Source organism: Salvelinus alpinus, chromosome 16 (assembly GCF_045679555.1).
Source record: "Salvelinus alpinus chromosome 16, SLU_Salpinus.1, whole genome shotgun sequence".
Taxonomy (NCBI): domain Eukaryota; kingdom Metazoa; phylum Chordata; class Actinopteri; order Salmoniformes; family Salmonidae; genus Salvelinus; species Salvelinus alpinus.
In genome coordinates this window covers 2,058,338-2,079,367 of record NC_092101.1, presented here as the reverse complement: position 1 = coordinate 2,079,367, position 21,030 = coordinate 2,058,338, and the positions used below count along the sequence as shown (strand labels likewise).

The window sequence follows — 21,030 nt, the reverse complement described above, 5'->3', positions numbered from 1 at the left end:
ATCAACAGTATTTTTTTTCCGATTAACCATAGCTTATTTATTTCAACAACAAAAATGCCACTGTAGAGATCAACAGTAGCCTGTCGTGGTCATATTGTGAAATGCTCTTTAAGTGATTCACACATTTGCCTACACAACACAGAAAGAACAACACAAACACACACACACACACAAACATACACTACCAGCAAGCTAAAGCCAAGCAGCTCCATTGATTCCATCAAAATCAGCGTAATTAATTCAAATGGGAAAACAATCCAATCACATTACTCAAATCACTCAATAACTCCCGTTCACTTCTATCCAAACAACGGGTTGCTGTGCTCTCTACCCTCTATTCACAGTGAGGATGGAGAGAGTGCAGCGGGGGGGGGGGGGGGGAGGGAGAGAGAAAGGATGAGCTGAACTGCTGACACTACCTCTCCCCTGGGTGTTGTAGCCTACTGTTCTCTGTTTCTACCTAGAGATAGCCAGAGAGCATTCACCTCCCGGTGTCATATTACCCCTCTATGGCCCTGAGGCCCCAGGCAGATATAGGCTAGTGCCAAGGCGCTCACATTTTTTTGTTACCCCTATCCAATGTACAACCATGTTTGTTCATATTCCTAATATCTCCCATATATGAAATGAATGGTTGTGTAAAAAGATTTTTCTGCAAAAGTAAATAGATTTGGTGACATAACTGGCTGGAGGGTGGATGGGCCACATAAGCTCATGTAACCCAATATTGCAAGCTCTGATATTGTAACAGTTTAGAGAAAAACAAGTAGTCAGTTGTCTGTCCTACGTACACAAACAAACAGCATTAGGATATCGTAATGCATCTTAGAAATATAGACCTGTAAGCGCAGAGATACAATATGCGGAAATGTAAACTATGAATATTTATGACGAATGTAAGCTTTACCTCTTCGTAGCTGATTTATAGACAACTGTCCAAGTCAAATTTGCTCTCATTCAGTGCTGTATCATCCGGCCTGACAAAAATACATATAGTTGCACATGTTTTTTGATGTTTGTGGCTCGTGTAATCTGCTCTAAGGAAAACAAGTGGGCTCAGACAATTTGATTTTTTTGGGGTCCAAGGTTCCTTGAAAGATTGTTTTATTTTAGCCCCTACTCTTGTTGTCAGGGGCCACCCCAGATTATCTTTGGGGCCACCATGGATTTTGCGTCAAATGCAATATGGCTGCCATAATACCATTTGATGGAGGTTAAATCACATGTAAATCTGAATTTGGTAATCACGCCCATAGCGACTGTTTTGTTGTAAATCTAATTTATCCTGAATCCAATATGGCCCACATGATTACACTCAAACACCTTTGCCTGCGTATACACTCAGTGGCCAGTTTATTAGGTGCACCATCCCGTTCACAAAAATGATTTGCGCCTACAGACAGTGAGTCATGTGGTCACGGTTTGCTATATAAAGCAGGCAGACAGACATCGAGGCATTCAGTTACTGTTCGACTGAACATTAGAATGAGCAATACTAGTGACCTAAGCAACTTTGAGCGTGGTATGATCATCGGTGCCAGGCGCGTAACAGTTCCAGTATCTCAGAAACGTCCTCCTGGGCTTTTCACGCAAGACTGTGTCTAGGGTTTACCGAGAATGGTGCGACAAACAAAAAACATCCAGTCTGCGGCAGTCCTGTGGGCAAAAACAGCTTGTTGATGAGAGGTCGAAGGAGACAAACCTGCAAATAACGCTGCAGTACAACAGTGGTGTGCAGAACGGCATTTCGGAACGCACAAATTATCAGTCCTGCTATTGCAGCAGACGAACACACCGGGTTCCACTCCGATCTACTAAAAACAAGAAGAAGCGGCTCCAGTGGGCACGTGATCACCAACACTGGACAATTGATGAGTGGAAACACATCGTCTGGTCCGACAAAACCCGGTTCCCGGTGCTTCATGCTGATGGCAGAGTCAGGATATGTCGTAAATAGCATTAGTCCATATACCCATCCTGCGTGGTGTCAATGGTACAGGCTGGTGGAGGTGGTATAATGGTGTAGGGACTGTTTTTTTGACACGCGTTAGGGTCCCTTGACACCAATTGAACAATGTTTCCATGCCACGAAGAATTCCGGCTGTTCTGGAGACAAAGGGGGGTCCGACCCGGTGCTAGATAGGTGTACCTTTTTACACAACCGTACGTTGCCCTTGTTTATTTTGTATTGAATGTGTTATTCGGTCTTTATGAAAGGGACTCATAAGGCTCTTGGTATATCTAGGATAGGGTTTCCGTTAGAAAAATGTGGCGACGGACATTTGACCAGTGCATTTTTAAATTTACCCGACATTTAAGAAATTTACCGGACCCATATGCATGGGTTGCGTAACCAGATTACGGCGTCCACCCACGGTTCTCAGAATGAAATCCCAATGAGAAATCCCAATGAGAAATCCCATTTCGTGTATGGTAAATCATCTTAACAGAACATGCAACTCGTATGCAATGGCGTGCGACATTCTTACCGAATTCCGATGAGCAATTTGAAGATGTGCGAATACATAGGCTGTGTGTCCATAAGGCTAGGGGAAGCTTTCTCTAGAGTAAATTGAATTAAATTGCCAAAATTGTCCGTTCAGCCATCGCTCATTCATATATTTTTATGTACATATTCTTATTCATTCCTTTACACTTGTGTGTATAAGGTAGTTGTTGTGAAATTGTTAGGTTAGATTACTTGTTAGATATTACTGCATGGTCGGAACTAGAAGCACAAGCATTTCGCTACACTCGCATTAACATCTGCTAACCATGTGTATGTGACAAATAACATTGATTTGGATTTGATTTAATTAGCTTACTCCGGTCTATGCAGAGATAAATACAATCATTCAAAATAGGCTACTACACCAGAAAGCATGATCTTTTTTGGTTTTGTTTTTGTGGTTTGTTTGAACTTTCATAGCCTACAGTCGGATGGGCGCGCAAATTGGGCAGAGCAAGCGGCAAATACCAAATAGATTATTGTTGTGTTGCGACTGTCAGTGAAAAGCAGAGAGACCCAGCCAGGCATATAGCAGTATTTCTTTTTTTTTAAATCGCAGAAAAACTGTTTGGAACACAAATGGCTATTGCTGTAAAGAGAAGACAATGAAAAGACTTAATTGAGAGAAAAGTAGCCTAATATTGACCATATCCCCGGTGAGTGTACATATTCAGTCTTTGTCAATGGGTCAAACAAAATGACGATGGACGTCATTGTGTTTGTGTCTCCCCTTCTCGTAGGCCTAATACACGGATCAGACAACGTCATTTTTTCCCTTCTGTCGTAAATGTTTTATTTTTTTTGCTAATGTCTCCAGTCATATACTGTATAGTGTAGTAGAACTGTATGAAATGTGTTTATAAAAGGCTAACATTTTCCTGTGCAAAGAAAGGAGAATTTGATGTAGCCAAAAGCCTACTCTAAGCCACTGTGAACTGCATTGAACAGTCTTCTTGGCGAACAGTGATTGATTTATATAATTCGCTTAAATTATGACTATCCAATCGACTCATTACATTAGGAATAGTAGACTATTTTACATAAGTCTGTGAGGATGCGTGAAATTCTTTATTATAAAGGTGCATATTTATGGTGACAATTAGCTTCCTCAAACTTGAAACTGCCCACATGAACTTTTCCTCGGCAAACAAGACGAGTAACGAACAGCAAAATCACTAGCCTATGTCAATCTACTATCCCCCATAGTAGAATAGTTGACCTGTTCTATTGGTCAGCTTGTCCTTCAGTGCGAGAAAAAAATGGCCTATTCCAAACAGACTCTGGGACAGTTCTGGGGCGATAGATCCCAAATTCATACAACCAGTAGACCTAGGCTACATCCACCCCCCCCAAAAAAAGCAATGAGGCTCATACAACAGATCAGACCGTTTAGCATAAAATGTTGAACAACTATAATTTCTTCACATTATAAGCACAGCAATGCGCACGAAGCAGCAGGCTACGCATGAATGTTTGTTCCATAACGCAATTAGAGGGAAAACACCATTGTGAGCGGTTTCATGTGACAGAGATGAAAATAACCATTTGAAACTTAGAAAGAGCAGAGATCTAAATATGCAACAAATATCATAGGTTGCTAATATATGACTAGGATTGTGCCTTTGGTTACTGGACAGTGAAAGAAAGTTGATTTGAAAACCAATAGAACATGAGAGAAATGCTAGTTTCAATCGCATATGGAATAGAGGTCGACCGTTTAATCGGAATGGCCGATTAATTAGGGCCGATTTCAAGTTTTCATAACAATCGGAAATCGGTCATTTTGGATGCCGACTTTTTTTTCTACACCTTTATTTAACTAGGCAAGTCAGTTAAGAACACATTCTTATTTTTCAATGACGGCCTAGGAACGGTGGGTTAACTGCCTTGTTCAGGGGCAGAACGACAGATTTTTACCTTGTCAGCTCAGGGATTCAATCTTGCAACCTTACGGTTAACTAGTCCAACGCTCTAACCACCTGCCTCACGAGGAGCCCGCCTGTTACGCGAATGCAGTAAGAAGCCAAGGTAAGTTGCTAGCTAGCATTAAACTTATCTTATAAAAAACAATCAATCAATCAATCATAATCACTAGTTATAACTACACATGGTTGATGATATTACTAGTTTATCTAGCGTGTCCTACGTTGCATATAATTGATGCAGTGCGTATTCGCGAAAAAGGACTGTCGTTGCTCCAACGTGTACCTAACCATAAACATCAATGCCTTTCTTAAAATCAATACACAGAAGTATATATTTTACTTCTGTGTATTGTATATATAAACCTGCATATTTAGCTAAAAGAAATCCAGGTTAGCAGGCAATATTAACCAGGTGAAATTGTGTCACTTCTCTTGCGTTCATTGCACGCAGAGTCAGGGTATATGCAACAGTTTGGGCCGCCTGGCTCATTGCGAACTAATTTGCCATAATTTTACGTAATTATGACATAACATTGAAGGTTGTGCAATGTAACAGGAATATTTAGACTTATGGATGCCACCCGTTAGATAAAATACGGAACGGTTCCGTATTTCACTGAAAGAATAAACGTTTTGTTTTCGAGATGATAGTTTCCGGATTCGACCATATTAATGACCTAAGGCTCGTATTTCTGTGTGTTATTATGTTATAATTAATTCTATGATTTGATAGAGCAGTCTGACTGAGCGATGGTAGGCACCAGCAGGCTCGTAAGCATTCATTCAAACAGCACTTTCATGCGTTTTGCCAGCAGCTCTTCGCAATGCTTCAAGTATTGCGCTGTTTATGACTTCAAGCCTATCAACTCCCGAGATGAGGCTGGTGTAACCGATGTGAAATGGCTAGCTAGTTAGCGGGGTGCGCTAACGTTTCAAACGTCACTCGCTCTGAGACTTGGAGTAGTTGTTCCCCTTGCTCTGCATGGGTAACGCTGCTTCGAGGGTGGCTGTTGTCGATGTGTTCCTGGTTCGAGCCCAGGTAGCGGCGAGGAGAGGGATGGAAGCTATACTGTTACACTGGCAATACTAAAGTGCCTATAAGAACATCCAATAGTCAAAGGTATATGAAATACAAATCGTATAGAGAGAAATAGTCCTATAATTCCTATAACAACTACAACCTAAAACTTCTTACCTGGGAATATTGAAGACTCATGTCAAAAGTCATAAGGTGAATGCACCAATTTGTAAGTCGCTCTGGATAAGAGCGTCTGCTAAATGACTTAAATGTAAAATGTAAATGTAAAAGGAACCACCAGCTTTCATATGTTCTCATGTTCTGAGCAAGGAATTTAAACTTTAGCTTTCTTACATGGCACATATTGCACTTTTACTTTCTTCTCCAACACTTTGTTTTTGCATTATTTAAACCAAATTGAACATATTTCATTATTTATTTGAGGTTAAATTGATTTTATTGATGTATTATATTAAGTTAAAATAAGTGTTCATTGCTCATTCAGTATTGTTGTAATTGTCACCATTACAAATAAATATATAAAAATTGGCCAATTAATCGGTATCGGCTATTTTGGGCGTTTTTTTATATGCCTTGTTTTAGTATGCCTTTAAAATTGTTGATTGGGCTTATTAAAGTACATGTTTCACTCCAGCAGCAGCAAACCGCCATTTGAGCTGTATAAGCAGCTCTAGGCTAAAAAGCATTATTTCTCAACGGGATTGTTTTTTTCTCCCGGACAATTGGCAGGCAGCAATTTTATTTATCGTCTTTTTTCGGGGCCAAAAGCCGGCTATTACTGGCTTACGGAAATCCTGATCTAGGACTATGAGTGGCACTGCCATGCCTCGGTTCTGTTTGAATACCTGAAGACAAATAGCTTTTCAATGTGTGTCCATGTTTAAATCCCATTCACACAATTACAGCATATCAACAACGTCTCCCTCTTTTCCCCCACTGAAACTATACTGAACAAAGATATAAACGCAACATGCAACAATTTCAGGACACCTACAGCACCCGATGTCACAGGAAGGCCAAAAAGACAAATCAAGGACATCAACCACCCGAGCCACGGCCTGTTCACTCAGCTACCATCCAGAAGGCGAAGTCAATACAGGTGCATCAAAGCTGGGAAACATAAGAGCTGTTTGGGAAACATAAGAGCTGTGAAAAAACATGGTTGTGTTTCATTCTACCTCAGGTAGGTGTTTCTCAAAAGACAAATCCCAGGCAGGCGGACAGACAGACAGACTCCAGCTCTCCACTCCAGCTCTCCCCAGGGAGTACAAACTAGAGGTCGACCGATTAATCGGAATGGCCAATCGGTATATCGGCATTTTTGGACACCGATCATGGCCGATTACATTGCACTCCACGAGGAAACTGCGTGGCAGGCTGACTACCTGTTATGCGAGTGCAGCAAGGAGCCACGGTAAGGTGCTAGCTAGCATTAAACGTATCTTATAAAAAATATATAAATCTTAACATAATCACTAGTTAACTACACATGGTTGATGATATTACTAGTTTATCTAGCTTGTCCTGCGTTGCATATAATCGGTGCGGTGCCTGTTAATTTATCATTGAATCATATCCTACCTCGCCAAACGGGTGATTTAACAAGCGCATTCGCGAAAAAAGCACTGTCGTTGCACCAATGTGTACCTAACCATAAACATCAACGCCTTTCTTAAAATCAATACATAAGTATATATTTTTAAACCTGCATATTTAGTTAATATGCCTGCTAACATGAATTTCTTTAACTAGGGAAATTGTGTCATTTCTCTTGCGTTCTGTGCAACAGAGTCAGGGTATATGCAGCAGTTTGGGCCGCCTGGCTCGTTGCGAACTGTGTGAAGACTATTTCTTCCTAACAAAGACAGCCAACTTCGCCAAACGGGGGATGATTTAAAAAAGCGCATTTGCGAAAAAAGCACAATCACTGCACGAATGTACCTAACCATAAACATCAATGCCTTTCTTAAAACCAATAAACAGAAGTATATTGTTTTAGACCTGCATATTTAGTTAAAAGAAATTCAGGTTAGCAGGCAATATTAAACTAGGGAAATTGTGTCACTTCTCTTGCGTTCATTGCACGCAGAGTCAGGGTATATGCAACAGTTTGGGCCGCCTGGCTCGTTGCGTACTAATTTGCCAGAATTTTACGTAATTATGACATAACATTGAAGGTTGTGCAATCTAACAGCAATATTTAGACTTATGGATGCCACCTGTTAGATAAAATAAGGAACGGTTCCGTATTTCACTGAAAGAATAAACGTTTTGTTTTCGAAATGATAGTTTCCGGATTTGACCATATTAATGACCTAATGTCAGGTTTTGGCCAAGACTGTTCGGGTTTTGGTCACTAGATGTCCCCATTGCACCTTTTTTGTACCTTTTGTTTTTCTTGCTCTAATTATTGTTTGCACCTGTAGGTCATTCCCTTGTTAGTATTTAAACCCTGTGTGTTCCTCAGTTCCTTGCTCAGTGTTTGTAAGTTAGCACCCAGCCTCAGCCCAAGCCTTGTTCTTTACAGATATTTCTTTTATTGGATTTTCCAGAGGTTCTCTGGTTTAGTTCTTGTGTATATTTTGAGGTTTGTTTTTTCCCTGCTGTTTTTTACCACTTTGTGGAGTTTCTTTTGTATTTTGGAGGATTTCCATTTTTGTGCCTCTTGGCTTTATTTTTGGACATTGTGGATTTAGTTTCTTTGCCTGAAGATTTTGTTCTTTAATTAAACCACCATCTCTAGTACTGCTGTGTCTGCCTCATCTTCTGGGTTCTGACGATTATTAGTGACTGTTTCTCGCACCGGGTCCTGACACCTAAGGCTTGTATTTCTGTGTGTTATTATATTATAATTAAGTCTATGATTTGATAGAGCAGTCTGACTGAGCGGTGCTAGGCAGCAGCAGGCTCGTAGGTATTCATTCAAACAGCACTGTACTGTGTTTGCCAGCAGCTCTTCGCAATGCTCAAGCATTGCGCTGTTTATAACTTCGAAGCCTATCAAATCCCGAGATTAGGCTGGCAATACTAAAGTACCTATTAGAACATCTAATAGTCAAAGGTATATGAAATACAAAGGGTATAGAGAGAAATAGTCCTATAATAACTAAAACCTAAAACTTCTTACATGGGAATATTGAAGACTCATGTTAAAAGGAACCACCAGCTTTCATATGTTCTCATGTTCTGAGCAAGGAACGTTAGCTTTTTTACATGGCACATATTGCACTTTTACTTTCTTCTCCAACACTTTGTTTTTGCATTATTTAAACCAAATTGAACATGTTTCATTTTTTATTTGAGACTAAATAGATTTTATTAATGTATTATATTAAGTTAAAATAAGTGTTCATTGCTCATTCAGTATTGTTGTAATTGTCATCATTACAAATAAATATATAAAAATTGGCCGATTAATCGGTATAGGCTTTCTTTGGCCCTCCAATAATCGGTATCAATATCGGCGTTGAAAAATCATAATCGGTCGACCTCTAGTACAAACTCATCTATTAATCTACTACTGTATGCATCTGTCTGTATGTGTCTGTTACTGTGTGCATCTGCTATTGTGTGAGCCCAAAGCTGACCCAGCCCCACACGGCTGGGCCCTCTACCTAGACAGTAGGGGGATGGGGTGGAGAGAGCATGGGGTAGGTGTAAAGTACTGTAGAAAGAGTTACAGGTAAGCACTTTATATGTGCAGGAGTCTCCTCATTTGTACGGAGAGGGTATGAGTGAAAGAATAACGGTTTAATTCAATAAAATCGGATTCTATTACACGTTACAAGGCCTAGCCTACTTATTTATTCCAAGGACTAAGCAACCCTTAAGCAGGTCAAGGACAAGTCCTGGGTTAAATGGCAGCTGTTACTGTTATGTTCTTTTTAGGGGTTTTTAACCTTTATTTAACTAGGCAAGTCAGTTAAGAACAAAGTCTTATTTTCAATGACAGCCTAGGAACAGTGGGTTAACAGCCTTGTTCAGGGGCAGAACGACAGATTTTTACCTTGTCAGCTCGGGGATTCGATCTTGCAACATTTGATCTTGCAATCTTGCAACCATGTCATGTAATGGCATCTGCTAAAGAAAGAGAATAGTGTCTATTAGGCTAAGTATAGGCCTAGTCTGCTTTCATAATCCAGCCCCTCTCTTGCTAGGTTTCTCTGTCTGTTTGCCTTTGCCCCTCTGTCAGTCTGCGCCTCTGTCTCTGAGGTTGCCTCACGGGTTGGTAATTGCATGAACAACCACAAGAGGGCCTACTTGAATCATATTCAGGCTACACTGTGCTATTACGCAGAGTGAACGATTATAAACGAGCTAGGCCTGTAAGATAATAAATAGTATGGTACCAAAGAAAGATTCTACGTCAATTCAGAGCACAATTCCGACCATTTCTTTTTTTACAACCAGATGTTTGTCATTTTATTGACTATAGTCCTACAAAAATTATACCATACCATTTAAATGATTATCACATTATTAGGCTTCTATTTTATTGATTTTCCTGACAACATGATTTGTGCTTGCTTATTATCCACAACCTTCAGAAAACTATTTAGACGGGCAGAGGGACATAGAAAGGTGGCACTGACATGCCGAATGGCTGAGTTTCTACGGACGCTGAGCCAGAGTGAGCTCATGCCAATACCCGCCCTCTAATGCCCGATGAATTAAGGAGTCATTGTCAAGGCCAGTTCCTCTCTATCCCTCATTCACAACAAATGTGTGTTTTGTTGGTCTGTCGCAGTAAAGTGCTACTCTGGCTCCCCATCCTGTCCCATTAGCAGGGCCTAGATATGCTGGGACTTTGTAACACTGTTCTCTGCTGGTCATGTTCATTTTATGAAAATAATGGCTCACATGTCTTATTCAAGACAGGAAGGCTGACCGTTTTCTATCACACATTGTAGAATCCATAAAACAGATAGGTCACGTCTTCATTTCAAAACAAGAAATTAGCCTACGGATTCAAAACCTTTTCTCGGTCTCCCTGCACAAGAAGGAGCTAAAAAGACACAGCAAAAGGTTGAATACTTAAAATGTCTTAATAAAAATCTGAGCCATACAATAGTGTCACAACACTGTCTTTACAAAGACCCTTCAGAGCTAAAAGGATCTCCGCAAAGGATTTATGCATGTCTGCCTACACATGAAAACTTGTTTTCAAAGCAGAACGTGGAATAGAGGGGTCTGAGAACACCACTTAAAGGCCCACTCTGTGATATTTACCAGAGGTGTGGACTCGAGTCTTGAGCTAGCACAGTGAGAAGGTTTTGTGGTTTTGCGAGTGTGAAACTGAATCTGGGAAATATTTGATTATTTTGGCTATATGTCTAAAGATAGCTGTAACATCACACTAACTTAAATGTTAAAGATGTAACATATTCTGGTGAATTAATAATTATATTTGTGAGGAAGAAAAAGCCTACAGACAGATCATGCTTTCCATCTGACCAGTAAGATTGCTCTGGACCCCAGAGAAGGTGTCAATGGGACGTGATATCCGTAGTCGATATTGACTGCTAACATGAATGACTTTCAGCTCAAAATGCTGATGTGAAACAGTTTATTTCTGTATCTTGCATTTTGAAAATGCATCACCATTTTTGGCTGTAATGACAGGCCACATTTGCGCAGCGTTGGTAGGTGCATGTTCACCCTGTGCGCGAGTGCATGTGCGTGTGCTAGCTCCTTTTTGGGGGTCGCGGGTCAAAAAAAAAATGGAAACCACTGTGCTAGCGAACAGATTGCTGATTTGATGTACAGCTATTGGATCGGGTGCAGCGCAAATGTCAAATTGTAGGGGAGATGCCATAAATGAATATGCAGCTCCAAAACATTTAGGTGATCAAGAATATTAACCGTTTACTTTGCAAGTTCACCAGCAATGGGGCATCAAGCAACAATTACTAGCATAGGCCTACTGTTTTTTGGCATGAAAGTGATCATTTTCTTGTGAAACTTTTGCATTTGGAATTTGTTGTTGAAATAAATTACACCATCAAAATGTGTTGTAGACAAAATAATGAAAACGTTTTTTTGGTAGCCTCAATAAATAGACAAAGCTTTGTAGATTTGAACAAGACATTGCCTGTATATATCTTTTTTTTTTTACTTGACTTGACTCTTAGAATACACGACTTGGACTTGACTCGAGACGTTCTACTCAACTTGAGACTTGGACCTTGTGACTCGGTCCCACCTCTGATATTTACAGCTGTTCTTGGTCATATTGGCCTAGCCTACCCATTGATTCTTGAAGAATATCCCTAAATGCTTCATGAGTTTAGTTCAACTGTCTAGCCTAACTCAATCATAACCAAACGGTTGTTGCTTTTGTTTATGAAAAATGTCTTTGTAAACAAACACTTGGCTTTTTTTTAAATGGTTAAAACTATCATGGTGGTCACCTCAAGGACTGTCCATCAATCCCCATCCCTCAGCTTTATTGCAAGCTTGCCATTTTGTTGTTGTTCAAATTACAGAGTGGGGCTTTAAAGTCATGTTGGAGGGGGTTTAGCAGACAGGTCTTTCCTGTACATGTGGTACTCTCTGGCCTTGTCACTTCAGCATTCCTGAGACCTCTGGTTATCTATAGCCATTTAAAAGGGCAAAGACAGTAGGTTAGAGTGCCTTCAGAAAGTATTCAGACCCCTTGAGTTTTTCCACATTTTGTAACGTTACAGCCTTATTCTAAAATGGATTAAATTAAATACAATCCTAATCAATCTACACACAATGTCTACTAATGACAAAGCAAAAATATGTTTTTAGAATTTTTGCACATTTATAAAATAAGAAAAAACATACATTCCTTACTTACATAAGTATTCAGACCATTTGCTATGAGACTCAAAATTGAACTCAAGTGCATCCTGTTTCCATTAATCATCCTTGAGATTTTTTACAACTTGATTGGAATTCACCTGTGGTAAATTCTATTGTTTGGACATGATTTGGGAAGTGTGCATGTCAGAGCAAAAACCAAGCCATGAGGTCGAAGGAATTGTCCGTAGAGCTCCGAGACAGGATTGTGTCGAGGCACAGATCTGGGGAAGGGTACCAAAAAATGTCTGCAGAATTGAAGGTCCCCAAGAACACAGTGGCCTCCATCATTCTTAAATGGAAGAAGTTTGGAACCACCAAGACTCTTCCTAGAGCTGGCTACTCGGCCAAACTGAGCAATCGGGGGAGAACGGCCTTGGTCAGGGAGATGACCAAGAACCCGATGGTCACTCTGACTGAGCTCCAGAGTTCCTCTGTGGAGATGGGAGAACCTTCCAGAAGGGCAACCATCTCTGCAGCACTCCACCAATCTGGCCTGTATGGTATTGGCCAGATGGAAGCCACTTCTCAGTAGAAAGCACATGACAGCCCGCTTGGAGTTTGCCAAAATGCACCTAAAGGACTCAGACATGAGAAATATGTTTCTCTGGTCTGATTAAACCAATATTGAACTCTTTGGCCTGAATGCCAAACGTCACGTCTGGAGAAAACCTGGCACCCTCCCTACGGTGAAGCATGGTGGTGGCAGCCTCATGCTTTGGGGATGTTTTTTAGTGGTAGGGACTAAAAGACTAGTCAGTATCGAGGGAAAGATGAACGGAGCAAAGTACAGAGAGATCCTTGATGAAAACCTGCTCCAGAGCGCTCAGGACCTCAGACTGGGGTGAAGGTTCATCTTCCAACAGGACAAAGCCCCTAAGCACACAGCCAAGAAAACACAGAAGTGGCTTCGGCACAAGTCTCTGAACGTTCTTGAGTGGCCCAGCCAGAGCCCAGACTTGAACCTGATCGAACATCTCTGGGGAGACCTGAAAATACCTGTGCAGCAACGCTCCCCATCCAACCTGACAGAGCTTGAGATGATCTGCAGAGAAGAATGGGAGAAACTCCCCAAATACAGGTCTGCCAAGCTTGTAGCGTCATTTCCAAGGAGACTCGAGGTTGTAATCGCAGCCAAAGGTGCTTCAACAGAGTAAAGGGTTGGAATACTTATGTAAATGTGATTTCATTTTATTTGTAATACATTTTGGGGGGAAAAAAAGATTTGTCATTATGGGGTATTGTGTGTAGATTGATGAGGGGGGAAAACTATTTAATCCATTTTAGTATAAGGCTTTAACGTAACAAAATGTGGAAAAAGGGGTCGGAATAGTTCCCGAATGTAATTGTTTTGGTCAACCTTTGCACACCTGGATTGTACACTATTTGCACATTATTCTTTTAAAATTCATCAAGCTCTGTCAAGTTGGTTGTTGGTCATTGCTAGACAGCCATTTTCAAGTTTTGCCATAGATTTTAAAGCCGAGTTAAAGATACACTATGCAGAAATTGCTCCGCCATTTCCTGGTTGCTAAAATTGTAATAGATTGCTTATTAATTTCAGTTTATGTGACAAAACAAGTATAGTTTAGAGAATCATTGCAGGGCTCGACATTAACGCTTGTCCCCTGGGACAAGGGAAAAAAATTGCCGGACAAGGAGAATATAGACTGAGCTTTTCGGAATGGACAAGTAAAAAATAAAGCACAAAAAAATATCTAACAATTAATCAGATCAATTTGATGAAAGTGTACTGAAGATGCGATGTGTTGCACACTGTCAACTCCCAATCTCTGCACAGAGTCACTTGTCTATCTATCAGTGCCCTGCAAGTAGCCTAGAGATTGGGCGAAATTAACTGAGCTGCGAGTTTGGGTGGCTCTTCTGAAGTCTCTCTTTCATCACGTGTCCTTGTGTGTGTGTGCCCGCGGTTTTACCTCCGTTTTCAAATGTGTGTAGCCTACTCTCTTGCCAGTGTTATCTCTAGGAAATGGAGCGGGCGATAGCAGTCTCATAAAATAGATTTTTACAAGCACCGAAAGCTGGCCAGGCACCAAGAAAGAACCCCATTGTCCACCACAAATACCAAACCTTGAACCAGTTGCTAAAAAAGTAGCATACGAGGAAAAAGGATAAGAAAATTAATTCCGACCTGGAAACAGGAGTTTTCATGGGCTCGACCTGTCGACACAGAGGGAGATATCATGTACTGCTCAACATGTCAGATTTCCCCAATATATCAGACATGTAAGTTAATCAAAATAGTTTAAACTGTTCTAGCGAATGTTGACCCGACTGACAGGTTCACAGGCCAAGTTAGCTAACATTAGAGTCAATTAGCCACCAACAGGTTACATTGATATGCTAGCTATTCAGGGACAGTTTGGGATTTTGGTAATGAAGCACTTTAAATCTACTTCCTCGCAGTCAGATGGACTTGTGGATAACATTTGTATGTCTGCATGCAGTTTGAAGGTAGTTGATAACTAGAGTTAGCGCAATTGCTCACTAGCGTTATTGCACTAACGCTAGTTACAAATAGCTAGAAAAACTACATCTAACCAGAGATAGTTTTGGGGAGATGGGAAACTTCTAAGGAATCGTATTAATGCCCAATATGCACATTGCCCATGCGTCGTCAATGGTGCATTCTAAGCGATTCTGGGACAAGGAAAGCTCTCCTTCAAGGAGTGAATGGGAGTCAATTGGGCGCTACCTCAGAAACCCAACATTAGCATGACGATTAGCTCAGCAACCGCGTAATGCAGCATGACAACGTCAAAGCGATTGGTCGACAGTCTGCTGGTTGGGGCATTATACATTTCTCCATTCATTGCCCAATGGAATTCCTATCTCTGGTCTAACTTCTAGACTAGAGTAACCAAATGTGATAAATAGTGGATGGCCTAAACATTTGTTTTTGCACCTCTGTAGTATTGTATGAGTTTAGCGCCATCTAGGGTAAACTTGGGCATGAAAATTAATGGGGTCCCCTGAGAAAAACTAATTGGATCAAACAAATTAAGTGGTTATAAAATACAACCCTTTAGTGTCAATTAAGAAACTTTTAACGTAAACTCACCCCATTCCGTACAAATGTGCGCAACCGCAACATTCAAACGAGGCTACAGAGAACTAATGGGACTGTAGCGACTGTGTTGACTTCAAAATCGGGGGTGTGAACTACGTTTCTATTCAAGCGTTGATCGACATGGTAATGGCTCTATAGTTGAAAAGTTTAAAAAACTGACCCTCCGTTACATCGTGACGTGTCATGTCGTAACGTACAGCACGCATAAAGCAACTCCACCAGGTGTAGCACTTCTCTCATCGTTTAAAAACAAGAAATGGACAGTGACGGGGGAAAGCGGGGATACCTAGTCATTTTTTGCGTCATCATTGCATGCGATCATCATTCTCAAAGCCGCTGTTTACTTCTAAGATCACTTTAGCACCGCCCTAAAAACCCGATTCAAATTCGACACAAACCTTCAAATAGGTATGTAATGACACATTATATAAACTCTTTATAGTGTTTTATTTACATTTTAGAGGCGATAAGTTGGACAGATCGAGTGAAAAAAAGCAATTTTCCCACACAACATCTCTCCTTCTCACTATCACGCATTAGTTTCGCTTCCCCACCCGCCATTTTTTTAAAGACCCGACGGAGCTCATTGCCTTGTTGAATTATGCAGAAACGGGCAGCGTGGGGGTGATGTAATTGATTCTGTTGGAAAGGGGAGAAATTGTGATTTACAATGGTATTGACATTACAGTTGATCTGGAAGTATTATGTTTTTTGGGGCGCTAAAATAAGGTAAATTGTACGGACCAAGGCGATGTACAAAAGTGAGTGAGTTTACGTTACACTATGAGAACTTGCTATCATGTTATTACTTTGTGTTGGGACAGCCTGCAGGACATAGAATAGAAGAATATGAACACACAGCCAGTGTTAAGGGAATATAATTTATCTAAGTGGGGTCCCCTGCCTTTTCTACTGTCAATTTGGGGTGTTGCAGAAAACATTTAGGGACATTTTGATCCCTGTGCTTTAGAGATGTATCTCTTTATCTATGTACGTCGCTATGGTAACCAGCAGCTTTAATTTGCCTGGCATAGGTTGGCATAGGTTATGATTATATTCAGTATTATACAGTAATTAATCAATTCTGCCACACAAGGGAAAATGAAACTGACATATTAGTCATTTAGCAGACGCTCTTATCCAGAGCGACTTACATTTTTCGAGTGCATTCATTTTTCGTGCCTACATGTTTCGTACATCAATGATGTCACTGATGTACTGTATTCAGATTCAGTTTGTTATAATTTCCATATTGTTGGAGAGTCTCTTATGTAACCTAATCTATTTCTATCTATCTATAGGCTACTGTAGTCATCCCCACATCGTCTTTTCAGTGAAATCAGTGCACATGCACTGGGAGGGAGCAAGCGGTTTTAAGTTGCCGCTGAGTCTAAAATTAAACTGTCGATATGACTCTGGCTTCATAATGTGCTAATATAAGAAGCTGGTGTAAAGTCATGGGTATAGAGATAACCGATGGTCAGCTGGATTCTAAACTTAACCTCCTGAGCTGCAGTATCGTAACATTCTGTACATGCACATGTGTCATATCAAGACACAGCACTTCATATTCTGTGTACTGTATAAAACTCAAAGAATAAATATCTAGCCTATGGGTTTCCAACCTTTTTTTCCCAGGGCCCCCTTTTTCACATTTGAAAAATGTCACGCCCTCTTATTGTTTATTGAGATCGCCTATACCACCAGCTTGATGTTGTTTAATTTCAGGGACCTAAGAAAATGTTGTTTTGAGACTCATGAAATCGTTTAGGTAGGCTATTTAATGATTATAATAATATAATTATAATAATTAAGGAAATTCATCTCTAGAACCGATTTCCCAAATGTTATCCTGCTACCAAATATGTATTATTATGAATTTATATGAACCCTGAATTTATTTATACTGTGTATACTCTTTTACAGAAAGTGAGTAGATCAATTGGTAGTGACAAAGTCACATATTGTATAAGATTACGACCCAATCAAAGTCCAATTCTTTGACTCCTCGACTTTAGAAAGGTTGTCCCTCAGCTTCTGAATGTCATAGAGACAAACCAAATATATTCCCATGTATATCAGAGTCGCGTCTTCCTCTGGCATTTTAACACTTGTTTCTAGCCTAAAGCATCTCAGATTTTTGCATCGTTTTAGAATGTTTTTATTTTACCCCTCAAAATAAGGAAGGTCTCCCTCCCCCTATGTACACCAGCTAGGCTTGGAACAGCTGATCTAGCCTATTAGACGGACTATTTGTAGGCCTAACTAGCTATCGTATAAAAACTAGGCTATAAATATCTCGGGTCTAGAACCAAAATCGAACTTAGTGACCTGCCTTATTGTTTATAACATAATTCCTAGAGTGTTATTAACAGCGCTTTGTTTACAGAGCATGCGGATGGATTATACAGATTAATATGGATTCAAACTGTTAATCAAACGCTTAAACGCTTTGCCCTTTAATCCAGTGATTACTGTCAGATTAGAACAGGACTTCTGCATTTGAACGGGATACAGTGAGTTAACCTTTTTCGTCTGTTTTGCCTGACTAGGCTATACTGTACCTATTTGAAGACAGTCTTGCAGTGTAAAACCTCTTAAATAATTACAAAAAATGGGTATGGTTCATTTTCATTTCCAATTACTCAAAATGTATCACACACACACACACATTGGTTCACACAAGAAGATATTAGCATTTGGCAATGAGAATAATAAACAATTTCTATACAAAATCAACATGAAGACTTTCCATTTGTACATTAGATGGAGTACGCCGAATTGATAGCCTCGTTGTTTAAAGAAAATGTACTTTGATTTGTGATTTACTTTAAACCTGAATAGATAGGCTAAATAAACAATATTATTAAATACATTAACATACAGTGCCTTCGGAAAGTATTCAGACTCCTTGACTTTTATCACATTTTGTTACGTTACAGCCTGACATGCACTGTCAACTGTGGGACCTTATATAGACAGGTGTGTGCCTTTCCAAATCATGTCCAATCAGTTGAATTTACCACAGGTGGACTCCAATCAAGTCATAGAAACATTTTAAGGATGACCAATGGAAACAGGATGCACTCAATTTCAAGTCTCAGCAAAAGGTCTGAATACTCTGTATTTGCAAAAAATTATAAAAACCTGTTTTCGCTTTGTCATTATGGGGTATTGTGTATAGATTGGAGTATTTTTTTTATTTAATCCATTTTAGAAAAAGGCTGTAACGTAACAAAATTTGGAAAAAGTAAAGGGGTCTGAATACTTTCCAAAGGCACTGTATAGGCTAATAGGCCTAGGTTACACTATTATATAGATTACCCTATTAGACAAATGAAGCAGTAGGCCTATACATATAATATATAAACCTAACGTACCAGATGTAAAAGAAACGCTTGAACTGGATGCCCCACATTCTGATCATGACTAGAAAGAAAAAAACTCTCAGGGGAGGATTTCTTCTGGACTGTTCAAACAATCCAGTAAATGTAGAGGAGTTAAGTTGGAGCGTTGTCTTGTTAATAATACGGATTGGAACCAACTTCAGAGCGCAAGCTAGCTGTTAGCCAGATAAAAGCTAGCTTTACCTAGCAATAATGGAATCTCTGACAAAGTTGACACCAACAAAATTGATATGTGGTGTCTGTCGACGTTGTGGCAAGAACTTCATCTCGAAGAAAAACAGACACTATAGGCATCTGTATATGTTTCACCGGGGACTGTAAAATGTGAGGCGTATGTCATTTCCCCATGAAAACCTGACGTTTCCGGTTTCTTCTGACCCGGCTGAATTTATGGATGTGACAGTCTAACTTGTTATCTTGAAACCTTACTGATTAGCTGCATAATCAACTTGCCCTGGGGATTGTCATTTCTAGATGGGTACTGAGTGATTGCATTGTAGCAATATAATGTAGCCTAGACAACAAATAAACCACAATACTCACAGTGACACAGAAGAGTAACAAGGTATAGCCTACATCCAGTAGGCTGAGATATTACGTCAACCTTAGAAATAAAATATGACTTACTCACATATTGATATTATTCAGAGTGAGCAATAATATATTTGTGATAGACAATCATTCATGCAATACACCCATTTATCGGGGTGGCAGGTAGCCTAGTGGTTAGAGCGTTGGACTAGTAACCGGAAGGTTGCAAGATCGAATCCCTGAGCTGACAAAGTAAAAATCTGTCATTCTGCCCCTGAACAAGGCCCACTGTTTCTAGGCCGTTATTGAAAATAAGAATTTGTTCTCAACTAACTTGTAAATAATATTGTTGCCAGATGGCATCTCAAATTCTTACCAGGCCATCGGATGGCATCTCCAGGTGAGTCAATTGGGTATGGAAGGGTCGCCACACCCTAGCTCAACACCAACAATTGGCAATAGAATACTAAAATCATTCCAATCCTGATTAAATGCAGTTTAGCGATTCAAGAGGCTGACTTTAGGACCATGCGGGCGCCTGGGAACAGGAGGGAAGGCTGTTTGTAAGGCTGGCTAGCTGGCTTTATGGAGAGCGCATCGACGCATATGCTGGGAACAGCGTAACTTTGTATCTAAACAGTTCAGAGATAAAGATGGCTGTAGCTAGGTAACCCCCTTCGCATACCATAGCGTAAACTGAAATGACACCCCTGGGCATCTCAAATCATCCCGAGGCCATAGACTACTCCTTTGCCTGACAACATCGTGTGTCCTAAGAAAGTCTTACTTCAAGGTGTTCTAGGAAAGGAGTTTGATAAATCGGAGGTTCCTGTATATTAGTAAAGGGTCACCAGAATAGTTGTATTGAGGATGAGCAGATACAGTCTAGAAATACATAGTCTGTTGTGCAGGTGTCCCATGATCGGCAGAGAAACTATACAGACATGATAAATTAGCTTTATGTCAATGGGAGCTGGCCATCTCTGCTGACTGCAGAATTATTCTCATCCATCTAACGTTATAGCTAGCTTCAAATATGAAATTCAAACTGTCAGTGAGTCCCATACAACTATGTAATTGTGTGTTTTAAAAATAGATGCCACCATTGTGTCCAAATGATGCGAAAGTGTACAGTTACCAAAGATGTGTGTATACATTGACCTAGCCATGTAGCTAGTTAATTAGCCATCTAGCTAGCTAGCCAGCCAGATAGCATGCTAGCTACGGCCCCCGTTATCATCATGCAGAGTAGCCAGAGAGCCACAGGAGCAGGCAACACTTCCAGTAAGCTAAAGTGGGATGACACATAGCCAAACATGCATGAATAACAATATCATATTTGCAGACTTCTCATGCTGGAAAGAACAATAGTCTGATACAACCCTGTTATTTTAGGGGAAAAGGATAGAAGGGTAAGGTAGCTACCTTATTTTATCCAGGCAGTTGTAGCTAACGTTAGTGCTTGGATCAGCCGAAACAAATGGTGATGATGAAACCAGTAACCTATGCAGTCTCGCGTGGTTCTATGATGTTGGGGTAGATGCTAACTTTCAATATTTATAGGTAATAGGAAATCCTAATATTTCATGTAGCTATAAATACACATAATTATGTCAATATTTTGTCCTATAGCGTGCTCTCAGTTCCTGAGAAAGCGTCCAAGGGTGGGTGAAACCAATTCCTCGATAGGTGTGCATGAGTTG

General features: G+C 40.2%; 1 protein-coding gene across 4 annotated transcripts in view; it reads right to left on the bottom strand.

Annotated features, from left to right (window-relative positions):
* The window catches only part of ttll7 (tubulin tyrosine ligase-like family, member 7), a 125,998-nt gene extending 104,968 nt beyond the window's left edge, over positions 1-21,030 (bottom strand). For 2 of the 4 annotated variants that reach the window (XM_071344489.1, XM_071344490.1), the window contains exon 1: positions 20,753-21,030. The gene's annotated coding sequence lies outside the window, so the exon portion shown is untranslated. Of the gene's footprint in view, positions 1-9,479; positions 9,554-20,752 lie in introns of all 4 variants that reach the window. The other 2 variants (XM_071344487.1, XM_071344486.1) reach the window with 2 other exon arrangements.